Here is a 15,671-nt window from a genome sequence, read left to right on the forward strand (position 1 = left end):
AATTTATGTGGAAGAAGTGAAGTAAAAGAGTGATTAGAAATGAGTGAAACTTCCATTCTTTAAAAAAATATATCGGTTAAAATAGGGAGAGTGAAATATAACAATGGACATCCTCATTCTAGTGATAGCCAATGGTGGCACAGCGGAGAGAGCACTAGGGCTTGGATTCAGGAAAGCCTATGTTCAAATCTAGCTTCAGGCAGTTACTAGCTCTGTGGCCCTGGGCAAGTCTTTTAACCCTGTTTGCCTCAGTTGCCTCATTTGTAAAATGAGCTAAAGAAGGAAATGGCAAACCATTCTAGTATCTTTGCCAAGAAAATTAAAAAAGGGATCACAGAGCATTGGACATGACTGAAACGACTGAACAACAACAATAAATTATCAAGAGATTTAGAGAAAGACCCTATACCCTCATTAGATAAACCTTCTGCAGTAGATTTTTTGTGGCAAGAAATGGCAGAATCACATCAGATGGGCTGAACACGGTGCCCAAATTGTCAGATGGATTCATCAGAGCGCCCAGATTGAGGAGATCACAGATCCACCCAAGCATTAAAGTACTGATGTCTTAAATCTAGTAACTCATTCCTTTGTGTTACTCATTGCCCTTGTTGTCTTTCGAAATTCTTCTTTGCAGAGTACCATACCCAGGATATTGTAATCTCTGATGTCCTTCCAGCTCCAAATTGCCATAAATTGATGAAATATTAATTTGGCTTAATTGATCAGATTCCTTCTCTTTGCATAAGTGCATTTTTGGTGGCATGCAAATGGGGTGGGGGGATTGGATTGGAACCAGAGGACTGAAGTCAAACTGAGTTCTGTTTGATTTAGTTTTAAGCTATGTTTTTCTGACTTGAAGGTGTAGCAATCTGCCTGTCTGTGATTCTAAGATTGTAATTGGGAAGTAGCCAGAGCTTGTTTTGCTCCCACAGGACAAAAGTATCTCACTTTTATTTGTTATGGGTCATACAGCCAAGACCTTTCACTCTTTAGATCCTGTTTTTCTTCCTTCTGCATTGCTAGTACAATGTCAAGTCTAAGAGTACACTGTAAAGAAGTGACCCCAGGCAACTATGGATGCAAGTGCAGAGGGGGTCGAGAATTCTGGTACAGGGAATTAGCTTATTGTTTTCCTGCCTGAGGTCTTTTTTTCCAGGCAAGTAATAAATAATGTTTTTCCAAACATGGTTCAGGGCTGCATCTATACCATGCCTGGAGTGATAGATTCCTGAAGAATAGAAATATTTATGATATTGTATGTACTTGGTACATAGGTACTTAATAGCTGTTTATTGATTGATTGAAATGGTTTGCAAAATCACTACCATTAATACCTTTCCCCTTCCTCTCTCTCCCATATAACATGATAATCTAAAAGGCTTGGCATTTTCAACAATTTTCTTCTTAAAAGTAAAAAGTTTAACTTTGGAGGCCATCTTTCTTTTTTTGAGATTTTCTATTCTCTGGGAATCTGAGAGAAAAATGCCTTTTTTCTCCAAAGTTGAAGATTCCACACTTAAATAAAAATATTTTCTTCTGTGAAGGACTATGTAGAGAAGTCCTAGAGTGACTTGGTAGAGAATCAAGAAATCTCAAACCTTAATCTTTGTGTTCCATTGAGGATACAGAAATTCAGATTAATTTTTCCAGTGCCCTTGAAATGGCTGTGACTCTCCTTACAAGTTATATCCCACTCCCCACTGCCATTTCCATGGTTTTCATTTTTTACTTCCTCATCCCTGATGAAAGAAAACTGGAAGCCAGTGTCTTTTTGTTTTGTGTAATGATCTTTTTGTTTAATGATCCTTTTAAGCCCATAGGGAAGGATAGGGCCCAGGGGGTTCAATAGGGCAAGTTCAGATTGGGAGCAAGAGAGGCAAAACTAAGACATTCTTGTACAATTAAGGCCCATAGGTACTGTGCCTTAAACCAGAATTTGTAAATAGAATATGGGCTATAAAGTTAGATGCCTAGAAATTTCTAATCGTATCTAGAACAGAACCAAAGTCAGAGCCAAGTCAACAAGAACCTAAGGGATGAGAAAAGAGAGATAATACTCATTAAGTTTACAGGGGTTCCAGAATAAGCATAAGGGGCACAAATTTAAAAATTAGTAGTTAATTTGTTAGCAACCTCAGCAGTGTGTGACTCTAGGAAATCTTTATTCATTCAACTTAATGAACATTTATGAAGTGCTTACATTTGCAATGTTGCATTCGTGAGGTATAGAGAGACAAAAACCCAAAACTTCCTCTTCCCAAAGATCTTACATTCATGTAGGTCCACGACTGATTCCAGGGATGATGAAAGTATGAAAGAGAAATAATCATAAGGCAAATATGAATTTGTAATAAGGGAGACAAAGCTGAGAGAGAACCCAATTATTTTTCCTTAGACTTTAGGTAACATGTATTTATTGTATAAAAGGATATATTATTGTTCCATGTACTTTTTTCTTTCTCCCTTTTTAGACTAGAAGCCTCTTGAAGATAAGAAATACATACTATTTCAGATTCTTCAAAAATTTCTGCGGCTAGTTTGATATTTACCCCAACTGCCTACATTAGAACAAGGTCAGTTCTAAGCATCACTGTGATATGTTGGAAAAAAACATTGAGTTTGGAATCATAGAACCTGATCAAATCCCAATTCTGGCACTTAATATCTGTTAGACCAGTGATTCCCAAAGTGGGTGCCACTGCACCCTGGTGGTTGCTGCAGCAATCCAGGAGGGCGGTGATGGCCACAGGTGCATTTGGGGTGGTGAATAACTGTAAGGAGGTGGTGATAGTATGTGACAGGGGGTGCTAAGTAATATTTTTTCTGGAAAGGGGACAGTAGGCCAAAAAAGTTTGGGAACCACTGGGTTAGAACTTTGGAAAGTCACTTAATTCTTTTGGGACTCAGGTGTCTCATCTGTAAAACGAAGGTATTGAATTAGACAAACTCTAAAGTCCCCGTACCTCTAAATATTATCCAGTGATTCCATGAAGACAAATATTTTGTCTCCCTGCCACAAAGCAGATTACTAATTCAGAATCTAAACTTAAATTTTGTAAGTCTGTTAGATGTTCTAAGAGCTAAAAACACACCCAATGTATGCCATTCATTTTATTGCTTCTGGCAAGTTATTTTAAAATTCAGAGACTTTTATAGCTTAGTTATTAATCGAAGTCCAATTTTCCTTTTATGTCATTTGGATGGAACTATTACAGATTATAAAAAATGTTGTTGTACTGTCAAGAGAGTGGTCACTGCTTTCATGTGGCTTTTGCCATGATTCTTGCCATACTCTCTATTCAATACCCATGCTTTAGAAATTGGCCAATAATTAACTCCTGATGCCAGTTTCCTAGAGAAAATGAAATCCAGGGTTTTATGAATGGTAAAAGTAGTATAATACATTGTTCAGGGCGTATTATGTCTCAAGTACCTCATAATAATGGAATCAGAAAAAAAATGTAGGTTGTCAATAATAACCAACAGATGATGGGCTTCTCTAGAGAGATGTAACATTTCTGGAAAATGTGAAGCAATGACAAGGAAATATGATCAGAAGATTGAGCTCAGGGATGAAAAACCACATTGCTTAGTTCTGTATTTGGAGCTTCTAGCATAGTGTAGGACTTTCCAGAGTTCATAGGGTACTGGTAAGAGCCTTTGAATCACATCCTAGAAATATCACCTCCATGAAGTATCACTTCTATGAAGTATTCCCTCTACAAAGTATCGTGAGTAACATTATCAAAGTGATTATTATTTATTATATTGTATTATATTATATTTATAAATGTGCATTATATTTATAAATTATATATCATAATTTATCCTATATTGTAGCACCTTAAGGAAGTTATTTTTTAAGGACTAACTTAGATACACATTTGTATTAGAACTTTGTAACTCCCATGACAGTGGAAGAATGAAACATATTCATTTGAGCTCTCTCAAATTCTCCTTCAAATAGCATTAAAATAATACTTTAAAATGAATTCTGGAGTGGTAGGACCAATAAAAGGGCATGATGAAACAGTTTTCTAACAAAACAACTTAAAAGGGTGTCAGGAAAAGCCTGTATAACTGGGGTGAGAATAGAACACAGTCCAGTCCAGACTATGCCCCAACAAGCCAGGAACAGCATTGGGAGTGACCAAATCTAGAGCAGAAGCTTCCAGAGCTCTCACACCATAGATGGTAAGAAAGTTGGACAAATGATACAAAGGAGATTATAAGAGATCCTTTGTGGGCTCAGGCCTTTTGGATTGTCCATATGTGGTTCTTGGTTGCAGTCTCAGGGCTAGGAAGAGCACTTGCACACTAGAGCATGCGGCCACAGGAGGGTGGGGACCTTTCACAGTTCCAGGGAAGAAACAAGTGATTGTTGGTGCTCTCCAACCAGAGCACACTTGGAAGGACAATGACCACCACCCTCTCCTTAGATCATACCACCTTGGAAGAACTAAAATTTATAGAACCCCCAGAACTACCTCTTCATGCAGCATCATGAAAAACCTCAAGCTTGAGATGGTGCTCCCAACCTCCAGAAGCAGAATTCAACTTTAACATGAAGTTAAAAGTTAAGAAATCGGGGGCAGCTGGGTAGCTCAGTGGATTGAGAGCCAGGCCTAAAGACGGGAGGTCCTAGGTTCAAATCTGACCCCAAACATTTCCCAGCTGTGTGACCCTGGGCAAGTCACTTGACCCCCATTGCCTACCCTTACCACTCTTCTGCCTTGGAGCCAATATACAGTATTGACTCCAAGATGGAAGGTAAGGGTTTTAAAAAAAAAATAAAGTTAAGAAATCAGCTGGGGAAAATGAGCAAACAAAAAAAGAACCTAACCATAGAAAGTTACTATGCTGACAGGGAAGTCCAAAACACAAATTCAGAAGATGACAACAAAGTCAAAAAAACTTCATTTAAATCCTCAAAGAAAAATGTGAATTGGTTTCAGGCCCAAATAAGAATTCCTGGAAAATCTCCAGAAGGATTTTAAAAATCAAATAAGAGAGGTAAAGAAAAATTGGGAAAATAAATAAGAATGATACAGGAAAATAATAAAGAAAAGGTCAGCAATTTCATAAAAGAGGCATAAAAAATACTCAAGGAAGTAACATCATACAAAACTTAATAGGGGGCAGCTGGGTAGNCCCTGGGCAAGTCACTTGACCCCCATTGCCTACCCTTACCAATCTTCTACCTATGAGACAATACACCGAAGTACAAGGGTTTAAAAAAAAAAACTACATAGGCCACATGATAAAAGAAGCATAGAAATTCAGTGAAGAAAAGAACATTTTTAAATGAATTGGCCAAATACAAAAAGATATAAAAATTTATTGAAAAGAATTCCTTAAAAAACAGAATTGGTGAAAAGGAAAAAGATGTATAAAAATTCACTGAAGAAAAGAACTCTTTAAAAAGTAGATTTGTTGGGAGGGAGGGAAAGAACATGAATCATATAACCATGGAAAAATATTCTAAAAAATAAAAAAATTAAGTTTTTTTTAAAACTTTAAAACTTAAGTAGGCTTGATGAAATAGAAAAGAAGGTACAAAAACTAGTGAAGAAAATAATTTCTTAAAAATTCAAAATGGGCTAGTAATAAATATTATTACTGTCATTATGTAAGTTTGCAAATTATAGTTAATTAAATTGGTATCATTTCACTACTGTAAGGAATAAAATTTAGGTATTTATAGATATATATTAAAATATGTGGCCGCCAGGAATCAACAATTTAGGTTGATTCCGTAATTAAATCAGACCCAAGTCAGCATCGGGTTGAAGAGTTTATTTACAATCGGTAGGTAAAAGTAGGAATAAAGAGAAAAGTAGAGGCTAGTCCAGCCTGGACTGAGAGAGAAGAAGGTTATAAAGCTTAATAATGAAGCTGTAAGCCACAGGGCCCAACAGCCAGATAGGCAGAGTTTAGAATTGGCCCAGCCAGGCCAAGGAAGTCAGCCTAACTTACCCACGTGACAATATAGAGCGTAATCTGTCTGTGGTCTCAGGAGATGCTTCTTCTTCCAGTTCGAGATGGCAACTGCCCCCGCAGGAAGTTCACACACTTACTTAAAGAGATAGTGTCTTTCATCACTTCCTGTGGTCCACCTCTAATTCAAATGGACAAATGGCAGTTTCTACATTGATTTGGACTGCCCAAAGGGCAGTCCCTTATTCTTGATTTGTTACTTATTGTCACGTGTGGGTAACTTGTCTCCCCTCCCCACTAAGGGAGCTGAGAGTGACATCATTAGCACGCCTGGGTTGAGTAGATCCAGCTAATTCTATTTACACACTACTCAACCATAAATTCTATAAAGTCAGGGACTGTGTTCTACTTAAACTTTGTATTTTTACCTGTTTGATCTAGTACAGTGTTCTGTTCTTATTAAGTTCTTAATAAAAGTTTGTTGATTTGATTTAACTTAAAAAATAGAATTGGATATGTGAAAGCTAATATGAGTATGTTTAGAAACAACATTTAGAAACAACAAAACCAAACCAAAAGAATGAAAATTTACTCACTTTGAAAATAGATCTAGGAGAGATAATTTAAAGATTATTGGACTCTCTGAAAATTATAATAAAAAAGAGTCTTGACATCATTTTTCAAGAAATCATTAAGGAAAATCCTGATATCTTGGAACCAGAGGGCAAAATAGAAATGGAAAAAATCCACCAATCATTTCTTGAAAGAATTCCTAAAATGAAAAGCACCAGAAATATTATATTCAAATTCCAGAACTCCCAGGTCAAGGAGAAAATATTGCAACAGAGCCATAAAGAAACAGTTCAAATACCATGGAGCCACAGTAAGGATGACATAAGATTTAACAGCTTCTTCTTCATTAAAGAAAGGCTTGGAATATGATATTCTGGAGAGCAAAGGATCTAGGAACACAACCAAGAATCATCTACCCAGAAAAATTAAATACAAATTCTTCAGGGGGAAAAAATAGACATTTAATGAAATAGGGAACTTTCAAGCATTTCTAAGACTAGAACTGAATAGAAAATTTGACTTTCAAAAGCAAGACTCAAGAGAAGTGTAACAAAACTAAACAGGAAAGAAACCATAAGAGACTCACTAAGGTAAATATTTAAGTTTGTAGTTTGAAGGACACCAAAAATGCATTTTTATTCTGACTACAGATATAACTGCCTTCATCTCAGATTCTATAATCACTTCGAGAGTTTTACATTTTCACTGGTATGTGTACTTTATTTCATTTCAGCAAATACTTGTAAAATACCTGCTAGGTATAAGGCACTGTGCTAGAACATGTGCTAGAAATATGAAAACAGAAATGGGAAAAAAAATACTTGCCCTTAAGGAACTTGTATTTTTCTCCACTAATTACAAAACTTATTTGCTTTCTCCTGCTATGTTATTTTTTTCTTTTTCAGCCAGTAAAAGTAGAAATGATTTATTATACATGTGCTATAATCATCCACAAAGAAAACATCCAGAATGTCTAGAGGCACATAACTACATGAATTGGTTTTAGGTAGAGAGAAGTTAAATGGTAGGAAGAGCCTTTATCATATGATGGAGATAAAGCATTCTGCGTCAGTACAACATTTTATGTTGTCTTCCCATTTGACTATGGACTCCTTAAGAGCAAGGACTACTTTTTCTTGCCTTTTAAAAATTTTTTTGTGTACCCAGCACTTAATACAGTGCTGCTACATAATAAGTAATTGATAAATATTCGCTGACTAGTTGAATGATTGAGGCAGGAGAGCTGATGTAGTCCTCCAAGTGGTGATGTACTATGAAAGATTCAGTCAAGTGTGACCATGAGCCAATCACTAAACATCTCTAATCTTTGTAGTGAATAGTCAGACTACTTACACTTACACTTCTGCCTCATTTTTTTCCTTTTGCATTTTAACTTGGGCAATTGTCTCTTCCTCATCTTGGCTCTCATGGTGAAGTGGAAGTTGACAAGACTTAAGGTGAAGGACCAAGCTCTTTCCTATGTTTTCCTATAAATTCTCCATGGAGGTTCTCCTGGTACACTGCCCACTTTGCCTTAGTTCTTTTCATATCTTGGGGGTAGTGCCTATGACATCTCATCTTTTAGTCTCACTTTATGAATGGTTTTCCTCCTTTTCTAGCAATATACCTCTTTGCTCTGTCTCCCTGATGATTCCTTTTGTACCACTTCATTTTAAAATTTAAATTTGCTTATTTTTTGTTACATTAAAATATCCAGTTAATTCCCTTCCTCCATTATAGAAGGCATCATTTGACCAAAAGATACATGTACGTAAAACTATGTCTTGCTTATATCTGTTTATAAGTTCTTTCTCTGGAGGTATACATACATAAGTCATCCTTCATACAATATTTTTGTTGTTATATATAATTTAAGGGAACATATTAACTATCAGATTTGTAGATAGGAAAAGAATTTACAAACAAAGAGGTAGAAAGTACTGAAATGTAAAATGGATAATTTTGAGTTCATTAAATTAAAAAGGGGTTGTAAATTTTAGCAAAGTAGCAAGAATATAAAATAAACTCATGTAAATCATCAGCACTTCTATTTGTCACCAATGACATCCTGCAAGAAGAGATAGTAAGAGATAACCCATTTAAAATAATATAAATAAAATAAAATATTAGGAATATATCTGCCAAAACAAACCCAGAAACTATATAAACATAATTATAAAATACTTTATTATACAAATAAATTAATATTTAAATAGTTGTAGAGATATTAATTGTTTCCTGGGTAAATAGAGCCAATATAGTTAAAATTACATCCAACCTAATCTACTTAGTACCATCCCAATTAAATTACCAAAAAACTATTTTATTGAACTGGAAAAAAATAATAATTCATTTGGAAAAACAAAAGATCAAGAATATCGAAGGAAGTAATAAAAATTATAAAGGAAGAAAGTTTAGTAGCACCATATTTTATGTCACTTCTTGAACATGTTATCATTGGTAACATATTAAAGCCCAATTATGCCCACAGTACCATCTTTCCATTGTCTTTTAGCTTATTCATTATTTAGATTTCTGTTACAGAGATCCTAGAGCTCTGTGATTCACAGCCATAGAACCTGAGAGTCTATTGGCATTAAAGTGATCAGATTTGTTGCATCAAAGCAATTCAGGATCATTGAAAGCACCTTATCATTTCTCAAATGTGATCCATCCTGATCTCCTTCTCTTAATCATTTCTGAATCTCGTTCACTGTCATAGCACTTGCTTGATGTGTATATGCATAATCTAATGTGTATATGGGTCTATTTACATATGCATTATGTGTATATAGTAACCTGATAGGCAGTCCATCTAGACAATTAATTTTTCATTCTCTGTTTTTCTAAGGTGTTTTCCAAGGCATATGACCAGCTTAATCTATTTCCAAATGCTACAGATTGCACAAGGAAGCTTTATGGCATTTCAGGGCTCAGTGGAATTACTGTATTCAGTGTCATGTAAAAATAAGAGCATTTGAAAAGCCTTACCATCAATAGTCAATCATTCTCTTGTTCGGAATTGGTGTGGGACATTTTCTGTAACATTGGCCAACAGTTAGGTGGACATGTGTCAGTACTCAGTAATGTAATGGAAAGAATACTGGCTTTGGATCATGATACTTTGGTTGAAGACCTGACTTTGACTCTTTCTAGTCTTTGTAATGATTAACAAGTCACCTAACCTTTTAAACCTCAGTTTCCTCAATTGTAAAATAGAAATAATAGTAGCACTTACCTCCCAGGGTTGTTGTATCAATTGGAATATTTGTAAAGCACTTAGCTCATTGCCTCATGCATAGTAGACACTTAATAAATGCTTATTTCTTCACCTTCCCCTCCTGAGCCTCTTCCATATTTGTTCCCTATCTAGGAACTTTTGTATAACTGTGAAGAAGTTTTCCCTTACAATAAATTGAAATTTTCCACTTATTAATTTCCACCCATTGTTCCTAGTTTTCTCCTTTGGGAAACCAGCAAAACAAGTCTAATTGCTTCACTTTCAGATATGTGAAAGCAGCTACTATATCCTCACTCAGTTTCTTCTTTTATTTCAGTTTTTTAGACTAAGATTTCCCTGTTTCTTAACTGATTTCCAATACTCTTCTTGTTGTCTTCCTCTGGTATTCTGTCTTGTCAATGCCATTTTTAAAATGTGGCACCAAGAATAAAATAAAATATTTTAGATGTAGTCTGACCAAGGCATGATGCAATACAGCAAGAATATTATCTCCCTGATTCTAGATGCTGTTAATGGACATTAATATGGCTAGATATCATCTTATCTCTTTGGGCTGACCTAGAATGGATGTATTAGATGGAGTTTTGATTGGGGAGGCTGAATAAAATGACATTTTGTGGTTCCCCCAGGCTGTAATTCCATTTTTAATCTTATCTTTCCAGTTCTTATAATAATTAACAAGTGTTAACATGACTATATCTTGTGCTATTTCTGAATTACTGCAAAGAATGCATTTGTAAGAATAATAAAACAAGGATCCAAAATTATTACAAGGGTGAAATATTTGTCGAGCATAAAGTACATGCATATGAATTGAAATATATTATGTTAAATATATGTAAAATGTTATATAATATACATATTATAGTATATATTTCCAGTCTGTATATCCAGTACTGACACATGCTTACCTAAGTGATGGCTTATGTTATGGATGTTGTCCCATACATGTAATGGAAGATGTCCCACACTGGAATAGATAGATAGATAGATAGATAGATAGATAGATAGATAGATAGATAGATAGATAGATAGATAGATAGTCAGTTAGTCAGTCCAATGTATGTGTGTCTCTGTGTGTGTCTCTGGGTTAAATAAACTTTTGCCTTCTGTCTTAGATTTTAAAGTCCCATCCATTCCAAGGCAGAAGAGAGATAAGGACTAGGCAATTGTGGTTAAGTGATTTTCCCAGGGTCACACATCTATGTTGTTTTGAGGTCAGATTTGGACCCAGGTCCTCCCAACTCTGTTGTTCTATCTACTGAGCCACCTAGCTATCCTATCTCACAATTCTTGCTGTTTACAAACTTGCCATATATTACTGAATTGGTCAAAAATTTTGGTACCAGTTCCTTTTATTTCTGAGAGAAATTGTTCATAGAGGACAAGATATCATCTTTATAGTAAAGTACTTTGTGGTACAATAGTAAGAATATTGGATTTAAAGTCAGTGGGTCCAAATTAAATCTTGGCTATATCACCATTTGTATGACTCTTAATTCACATAACTTCTCTGGATCTCATTTTCCATATCTCCAAAATAAAAGAATTGAGCTTTCTAACCTATAAGGTCCATTCTAGCTCTAAGTCTGTGTTCCTTGGATAAGGATGTAGAAGGGAAATGGTTGGCCCATTTGGTGAGGGAATAGCTGAACAATGTATCTAAAATACATTAGATACAAAAAAAGTATCTAAAAGCAATAAAATATTATTGTACCATAAGAAATGACAGATAGGAGGATTTCAGAGAAATATGGGAAATCTCATGCAATGAAATTGAGAGAAGTAGAATCAGGAAAATATTTTACAAAGGGACTAAAGTAATATGAAGGAAAATGATAATGAGACTTTAGAGTCTTGATCAAACCAGTGCCAGCTGTAGCTTCAGAACACTGATAATGAGATATGCCTCGTACTTCTCCTTAAGGAAGGATGTGATAATGGAATGTGGTTGCAGAATGAGGTACACATTTTCAGAAATGTGTTGGTACGTTTTGCTTGATTATATTTATTTGTTACAAGAGAAAGTTCTATTTAGTAGGCTTGGGAAGGAGTCATTGGGATGTAACAATGATTTTAAAAATTGAAAAGAGACCAGTGGAGCATTTAAAGTTAAAAAAAAAACAACTGTGGTCACTTTGCCCTGGCCATATACCTCTTGTACTTAACAAGAGAAATCTGATTGACCTTAGGATAGGGAACACAAACAGGAAAATCTAATCAATGCAGATGAAAAAGATGTATGTATGTCTAATTGTGTAATCTTACTTTATATTATACTGAAGATTTATTAACATTGCTTATTTCTCTCTAAATACTAAACCTTCCAAGTTAGATACATTGAGGAAACATCCATAAATATAACATATCTGAATATAGAATTATTACTATATCAATTTATATGGTACCTTCATATTTACATAAGCTCATAAATATAGAACTGGAAGGGACCTTAGAAGTCATCTAGTCTAAGAAGACACCTTAAAAGTCCTGTGGTATTTTATAGATGAAGAAAACTAAGACTTAGAAAGGTTTAGTGACTTGCCTTATATCACTTAAGAAGGACATAGCAGAGTCAAAATCTCAAGTCAAGATCCTGTGCCTCCAAGTTTCCACTGCCCCACCTGATATCTTCTTATTTACATGGTAGACTGGGAAAGACCCAGCGCTCTCTGGAACCTTGCTAGCTTTACTTTACATGATGATGTCACAATACAAACAGTAAATTATAAAGAGACTGGATGGATGTAGGAATTGTCTTTTCTTTGCCTGGCTCATCTGAAGTTTGACAATATGGTATAATACAATGATTACAAACTTTTTATTGTGTGTCTCATTATTAGTAAAAAATTTTGAGCAAGTGCCTCAAATATATATATATATTTATAAATTAGCTATTTGTATTAGTTGTTTTATTTTATTTTTATTTAATAAAACTACTATTTTATTAGTTGTATATATTATGAAATACACAAAATAGGTACTTTAAAATAAAATAGAGATGAAATAATATTTTTCTGGAGTCAGTAGGGAGTCTTCGGAGTTGATTGAACAAGGAAGTAACTTAGACAGATCTTCACTTTAGAAAGCAGTTTGGCATCCATGTGGAGTGGAGAGAGAACTTGAAGCAGAGAGCAATTAGGAGGGTATTATAATAGTTCAAGCAGAAAGTAGTGAAGCTCTATAGGAGAGGGAGAGGTGGCTGAGAATGTTCTGTGGAATCATGATTGATCATTGTATTCATCAGAGTTTTTATTTTAAGCCTTTCCAAATTGTTCATTTTTACAGTGATGTTGCTATTATTGTATAAATTGCTCCTTTGGTTCTGCTTACATCCCTCTGTATCAACTCATATAAATCTTTCTAGGTTTCTCTGAAACCATCTTTCTTTATTTCTTAACACAACAAACAGAATTCCATGTCATTTATAAACTGTAGTTCATTCAACCATTTACCCATTGATGGTTTCTTTTTTAATTTATACTTATTTGCTGCCACAAAAAGAGCTACTATAAATATTGTATATAAAGGACTCTTTTCTCTTTCTTTTGTGTGTATGTATACACACAAACATATATATTGTAAGAATGACAGAGCCAATAACCAATGTAATTATTTAACACAAATTCCATTCTTACAATATTTATCTAGTACGAGTTTAGCTGAGTTAAAGGTTTAGCAAGTCTTTAATAGTTTAGTAACTTCGTTGCTTTCTAAATTTCTTTATAGAATGGCAGTACCAATTTATAGATCATTGTAGCACTTTGCCTCAGTGTATCAGTGTTTTCCCACAGTCCCTCTAATGTTTGTCATTGTCAATCTGATGGGTATAAGGTGGAATCCCAGCTTTTATACTCTATTCTTTTACCTCTTCGGGAGGCTTTTTAATTCTTCTTTACTTTTTGCCATTAGAGTGTATCATCTGCATGTCCGAAATTGTTGATTTTGTGGAGATCCTGTGTTCAAGACCATCTACTGAGTCAATAGAAGTTCCTGACTGAGGGTTTAACAACAATGATAAAATTCCAGCTTCTGGGAGTTTTGAAGTATAAAAGTAGCCAGTCTTTCTCTAAGTCAAGAAACATTTATTGGGCAGCTAGGTGGCACAGTGGAATAGCATGCCTGACCTCGAGTCAGGAAGACTTCTCTTCCTGAATTCAAATCTGGCTTCAGATATTTATTAACTGTGGGTGACTCTGGAGAAGTCACTTAACTGCTTCAAAGGAAATGGCAAACTTTTCCAGTAGATTTGCCGAGAGCCCCAAATGGGGTCATGAAGAATCAAACATGACTGGAAACAAGTGAACAACAATGTGTTCAACATTGAACACGTGAACAACCTTGTGCTAAATTGATGGGGATCCAAAGAAAGGTAAAAGACAGCTCTTACTCTCAAGAAGCACAGAATCTTGGGAAAAACAAGCAAGCAACTACATACAACTGTGTATGAACAATAAAGGACAAATTGGAAATAATCTTAAGATACAAAAATGGTATCATAGCACGTCTGATAGACCTCATAATGGGTTAAAAGTGCATTGATATTCTTTAGCTGCTGGTGTTTTTTTTCTTTTTAAATTTTTTAGTTTTATGATTTGAAATTATCTTTTTTGTCAGAAGTTCATAGAAAGGGCGCACATAGCAAGTTGTCCAGAAAGCAGCTGAAGTGCTCCATGTTGATAAACTTAATGAGACTTGGAGTGGAATGAATGATTACATCCTTTGTAAATAATCTGCATTTTAGAAGTAAATGTTAGCTTTAGTTTGTTATTGGAAGTGAATAAAGTTGCTTGCCAGTCCTTAAATGAGCCCTTCCTTGCTTTGGAAGATGGGATCTGTGGCAGGATATTTCTGACACTGAAGTCTTTAACCAACATGCATATACAACTGCTGACCTTCGGGGTGTGTTCCTTTTTAAGAATGAAAAATCTATCTACATGTGTATGCACAAATACATATCCAATATACGGGGTAGCCATTATTAGGGTACTTTTATGCTTTATAAATATTGACTTTTAAGGAAGCTTTTTTCTTCTTTAGAAAAAGGAGTGAGGACTTCACTATCTCATATTCATGTAAATAGATGCTGTCTTTTGGATTTTCCCTTTTTTATGTTGTTTTATTTTAAATTTAACATTCTCTCTCCTTATCTAAAAATATTTGGTGTTGGGAGCAATATCTTTCTTCTTTCAAGCCAGGGTATCAGAACAACCCTCAGTCTGAAATAAAAAGCAAGTTTTCTGGTTCATCCTTTGGGTCTGCCTTCCATTTGATTCTTGAATCATATGCCTTAAGAAGCAGATCTGTTGGTTCCTATTATTCTTAGAAGAGCAGCCCTAAAAACCCAAGTGAAATAAATCTTGCATTTTTTGCTATTTATAAAATGAATCTATATTTGTTCCCATGTAATTAATCAAACTTACCTCACCACTAAAAGGTAATTATTAAGATTTATTGAAGAGTCTGTATTTGTATTCTTGAAAAAATTTTTTTATTGCATTTTTATCCTCAGTACCCAGAATAGTGTCTGGAACACAGTAAGCACTTAATAAAGCTTGTTGAGTGATTGTTGAGGAGGAAATAATAAGAATAATGATATCTAATTAGTGAAATTTATCTTTTTAAAATTAATTTATGAGACCTACGATTTCATTGGTGCAGGAATTTCCAATTTCCCAGCAAGGAACTTTTTATAATAATGTGGAAACACCTTGTCTGCTACTTAGAGCCTTTGAGCGTTGCATGAGACTCTCCTGAAAGGTTGTGTCTTGCCCCGTCATGTAGGCAGTATTTGTCCACCATACTTGAATTTAGACCTTTTTACCAGGAAGCCAAGGTGCCTCAACTTTTGTATAGGGCTTTAAATAGAGCACTAATTTGTTTTGTGGAGTGATTGTTCTTTGAATCTCACGATAGC

The 15,671-nt window shown here is 34.9% G+C and overlaps 1 protein-coding gene across 3 annotated transcripts in view; it reads left to right on the forward strand.

Moving 5' to 3' along the window:
• C4H1orf21 (chromosome 4 C1orf21 homolog) overlaps positions 1-15,671 on the forward strand; it is a 281,887-nt gene that overhangs the window by 64,395 nt on the left and 201,821 nt on the right. The window contains exon 1 of one of the 3 annotated variants that reach the window (XM_044673298.1): positions 2,507-2,576. The exons of the other annotated variants lie outside the window; for them this stretch is intronic. The gene's annotated coding sequence lies outside the window, so the exon portion shown is untranslated. Of the gene's footprint in view, positions 1-2,506; positions 2,577-15,671 lie in introns of those variants that run through there. 3 annotated transcript variants of the gene reach the window in all.

Source organism: Gracilinanus agilis, chromosome 4 (assembly GCF_016433145.1).
Source record: "Gracilinanus agilis isolate LMUSP501 chromosome 4, AgileGrace, whole genome shotgun sequence".
In the NCBI taxonomy this organism is placed as follows: domain Eukaryota; kingdom Metazoa; phylum Chordata; class Mammalia; order Didelphimorphia; family Didelphidae; genus Gracilinanus; species Gracilinanus agilis.